The sequence below is a fragment of the Heterodontus francisci genome, chromosome 18 (assembly GCF_036365525.1).
Source record: "Heterodontus francisci isolate sHetFra1 chromosome 18, sHetFra1.hap1, whole genome shotgun sequence".
NCBI lineage: Eukaryota > Metazoa > Chordata > Chondrichthyes > Heterodontiformes > Heterodontidae > Heterodontus > Heterodontus francisci.
Genome location: NC_090388.1, coordinates 77221451 through 77226741, shown reverse-complemented (window position 1 = coordinate 77226741; position 5291 = coordinate 77221451).

Genomic DNA, 5291 nt, shown 5'->3' with positions numbered 1-5291 from the left:
TTTTTGACAGTTGTCTCCGCTGCACTCCAAGGATTGTCAACTCTGTTGGATATGTTACTGAAAGTTTATTTATCCATGCTCCAACTGTTCAGCCGCACAAAGCTTCCTTTGGTCGCTCAACATATCCATCATTGGATCTTACTGAGCTCTCGTGCCATTCAAAAAACTACAAAGTCATACCACGAGGTTGGATTGTTTCTGTCCTACAGTCAAACAGCCATTTTCCTCACCGGCTTCTTTTTATGTCTATATGATTTTATAAAAAACAACAACTTATATTTATATTGCACCTTTAACAGAATAAAACACCCCTCGGTGCTTCACAGCAGTCATATAAAGCAAAATTAAACAGCAAGTCATTTAAGGTGGTATTAGGGCAGACAGCCAAGAACTTGGTCAAACAGATAGATTTTAAGGATAGTCATTATCGGAAGAAAGTGAGGTAGAGAGTCAAAGAGGTTGAGGGAGGGAATTCCAGAGCTTACGGCTGAGGCAGCTGAAGGCATGGCCATCGATGGGAAAGTGATTAAATTATCAACCTGGCTTCGCACTGCAGTGTTCCGGAGATTTGTCTTTAATTCCTGCAGCGGCCAGGAAAATGTGGCCTTGTTGGCTCCTTATCCACTCCTGAATAAATTGAGTCATTGCTGATGTTGCAGTTTAGATTTAGTTTTTAGATTTAGAGATACAGCACTGAAACAGGCCCTTCGGCCCACCGAGTCTGTGCCGACCATTAAGCACCCATTTATACTAATCCTACACTAATCCCATATTCCTACCACATCCTCACCTGTCCCTATATTCCCCTACCACCTACCTATACTAGTGGCAATTTATAATGGCCAATTTACCTATCAACCTGCAAGTCTTTTGGCTGTGGGAGGAAACCGGAGCACCCGGAGGAAACCCACGCAGACACAGGGAGAACTTGCAAACTCCATACAGGCAGTACCCGGAATTGAACCCGGGTCGCTGGAGCTGTGAGGCTGCGGTGCTAACTACTGCAGGTATCCAGCACACAAAGGTTTATTCTTCATTTCACATCCTGGACTGTTCAGCATTTATAAAAGTCATGAGGATCAAGCCTAAATTTAGGCGAATATAGGAAGTTTAAGATTCACAAAACGGGGGAGCCTCCAATGACCTCTTCCTTTCTTCTAAACTTCAGATGTGAATGAATGTCAAAGTGGAAGCCACGACTGTCACAGCTCGGCCTCCTGTTTCAACAGTCCCGGCTCTTTCCAATGTGTGTGTAGGGCTGGATATACTGGAGATGGAAGGATTTGTACAGGTAATTGACTCTGAATCTTTCGAGGGAGTTTCTGTTTCAGAAATTGTTTTTTTTAACCAACGTGAGGAAATTGCAATATCTGTGAGTACATTTCAGCCAAATATGGGCAGCACCTTACTGGTTTGGACGATTCCGCTGCACACTGCCTGAAGCAGCTGCGTCATTTGAATAGGGAAATTGCAGCTTTCTTCATGGTAACATGTTGGGCTAGATTTTTCCAGCATGCCACCGAGATCAGTGGCGAGCTTTTTAAGTGGCGGGGCAAACGGCCTATTTAGCGCGGCGACTCATTTACATGGAGGGGGCAGTGTGCCCGTTCCTGATGATGTCGAGGGGTGGGCGCTCCATCCCTGGTAATAGTATCTGGTGCTGCCGTTTGGGTGCCAACGCCATTTTTAAAAGGCATCAAGTCCTTCAGGGCCATTTAAATTTTTATGTCTGCCACATATAAAATTGAAACTTAAATATCAGTTCGAATCCCCTCTCCCACCCCGCCAATGACTAATCACTCTATAAATAACCCTCCCCCCCCCAAAAAAAAACTTATATCCCCCCCCTCACCCTGAACTTTATTAACTTTAACCCTCAACCCCTTCCCACCATCCCATCAACCAATAGCAAGAGTTTTCCCCGCTCCCCCTCCTCTTGCCCTGAAAACTTCACTCCTCCCCCCTCCCCACCAGTGTTCTGGATCCGAAGGCTTCAGGAGATCCAGCAACCAGCAGGAATATCAGCATGGGACAGCCGGCGCAACAAGATAATTAATTATGCTTTCATTTAAATTAATTAGCATATGTCAATGATGTACCTGGCACCAACTGGCGGAGAGGCTCTCACGAGTATATGGGGAGGGCCCTTCCTGGCATCGAGGCCCCTGGCAGGACTCTCCCAGAGGTATTTTCCGGGCTCCTCTGCCATGATGCCCGACGTTGGGGACTGGTAAAAATCCAGCCAGTTGGGCCATGTCCAGACATTGAAAAATGTCTTTGCCTCAAAATATGTTGCTGGATAGAATATGGGACCTTTACTAAAGCAATGAACCTGAACATCGGCGGGGAGAGAGAGAGAGTTTAAAAACAGCGTGGCGACTCCAAGTTGAGCAGAGAACCTTGGGGTGGGGGGTGGTGGTGGGGAGAGAGAGAGAGAGTTTAAAAACAGCACAGGATCTCGAAGTGTGACATCACAGGAAAGTCCGGTTGATTGGCTGGTATTTTGCTATTTTGCTCATTTATCTTTCATAACTCAGGTAATTTATCAGTAATTGTAAGCTTTTATTAGTATTAGTAAAGTTAAGTAATTAGTAAGTTGATTGGCTGGTCAATGCTTAGTGTAAGGGACAGTGTATTAATAGCCAGCTTAGGACACCAAAGTTAGGGAAGATCTATAAATAAAAAGAACTAAAACTTTAAAATAAATACCTAAAATGTACCGATGCAATTAAGAAACGTTCAACTCTTAGTTGTAGGTGGTACTAGCATTTAATAAGCACAGTAAATTGTAGTATACATAGGAATTATTCTAAGTTAATTAAAAAAGTAATTAAAGTAAATTAACTAAATAACAATGGCAGGACAGGTGTTGTGTTGCAGCTGTGGAATGTGGGATCTTGTGGATGCCAATGCAATCCAGGACAAACATGTCTGCAGAAAGTGTAAGCAGCTAGAGGAATTCCAGATCAGGATTATTGATCTGGAAGCCAAACTGCAGACACTGCACAACATCAGGGAGGGGGAGAGATACCTGGTCACTTTGTACCAGAAGACAGTCACACTCATAGAGATATACAGCACTGAAATAGGCCCTTCGGCCCACTGAGTTTGTGCCGACCAACAACCACCCATTTATACTAATCCTACATTAATCCCATATTCCCTACCACATCCCCACCATTCTCCTACCACCTACCTACACTAGGGGCAATTTATAATGGCCATTTTATCTATCAACCTGCAAGTCTTTGGCTGTGGGAGAAAACCAGAGCACCCGGCAGAAACCCACACGGTCACAGGGAGAACTTGCAAACTCCACACAGGCAATACCCAGAACTGAACCCAGGTTGCTGGAGCTGTGAGGCTGCGGTGCTAACCACTGCACCACCCTCCTTAGAATAGGATCGTTTGTTTTGGCCAGTGGTGAGCGACAGGAGGGTGTGACCGTGAGTGAGGTAGGTAAAGGGACTGAGCAGACAGTAGTGGAGGATCCTCAACCTTTGCAATTGTAAACCAGGTTTGAGGTGCTTTCAACTTGTGTGGAAGAGAGCGAGGTCTGCAGGGTGGATGAACAGACTGGCCATGGCACCATGGGACAGGATGCTGTTCAAGTGGGGGGTGCAAAAAGGAAAGTAGTGGGAGTAGGGGACAGTATAGTGAGGAGTATTGACACTTTTCTCTGCAGTAAAGAGCGAGAGTCCAGAAGGCTGTGTTGCCTGCCCGGTGCCAGTGGTCAGGACATCTGCTCAGGGCTGGAGAGGAACTTAGTGGGAGGGGAAGGATCCAGTCATTGTATTCCATGTAGGTACCAATGACATAGGCAAGACAAGGAAAGAGGTTCTGCATAGTCAGTATGAGGAGATAGGCACCAAATTAAGAAGCAGAACCTCAAAGATAATAATCTCTGGATTATTATCTGAGCCACATGAAAATTGGCATAGGGCAAATAAGGTTAGAGAAATGAATGCGTGGCTCAAAGACTGGTGTGGTAGAAGTGGGTTCTGGTTCATGGGGCACTGGCACCAGTACTGGGGAAAGTGTAGTCTGTACTGTTGGGATAGTCTTCACCTGAACCATGCTGGGACCAGTGCTCTAGCGAGCCTCATATCTAGGGAAGTAGAGAGGGTTTTAAACTAAATAGTAGGGGTAAGGGATCAAATTTGGGAAGATGTGGTCAATCAAAGAGTAGAGACAAGGCAAGAGAGAAAGGTATCAATATGGGAAATGATAAACAGACTGTGAGAGTAAGGGGCAGAGAGTACAAATCTAAGAGTAAATCAGTAGATAAGGCTAGAGATTACAAAAATAATAAAAGGATAAAACCAAAGGCTCTGTATCGGAATGCACGTAGCATTCGAAACAAAACAAATAAACTGTTAGTGCAAATAGAAATAAATAAGTACGATCTAATAGCCATTTCAGATGACTGCGAGATGACATAGATTGGGACCTGAATATTGCAGGGTACATGACATTTAGGAAGGACAGGAAGCTAGGAAAAGTTGGAGGGGTGGCTCTGTTAATTAATGATGGTATTAGCACAATAGAGAGGGATGACCTAAGTTCAGGAAACCAGGATATAGAAGCGGTTTGGGTAGAGATGAGAAATGGTAAAGGCAAGAAGTCACTTGTGGGAGTGGTGTACAGGCCCCCTAACAGTAACAAAATGGTAAGACTGGGAATAAAGGAAAAAATAATGGGAGTTTGTCAGAAAAGTATGGCGATAATTATGGGGAATTTTAATTTACATATAGACTGGAAAAATCAGATGGGCAAAGGTAGCCTAGATGAGGAGTTCATAGAATGTTTTCGGGATAGTTTCTTAGAACAGCACATACTGGAGCCAACCAGAAAGCAGGCTATACTGGACCTGGTACTGTACAATGAGATAGGATTAATTAATGACCTCAAAGCGAAGGTGCCCCTAGGCAGCAGCGATAATAATATGATTGAATTTTACATTCAGTTTGAGGGAGAGAAGAGAGGGACTAAGACTAGTATTTTAAGCTTAAATAAGTGCAATTATGAGGGCATGAAAGCAGAGCTAGCTAAAGTGAACTGGCAAAGTAGGTTAAGGGATAGGTCAATAGAGATGCAGTGGCAGACATTTAAGGGGATATTTCAGAATGCACAGAATAGGTACATTCCAATGAGAGAGAAATTCCAAGGGGAGGATCCACCATCCGTGGTTAACTAAAAAAGTTAAAGATAGTATCAAAATTAAAGAAAAGGCATATACTTGCGCAAAGATGGGTGGCAGGTCAGAAGCTTGGACAGAATATTAAAAAACA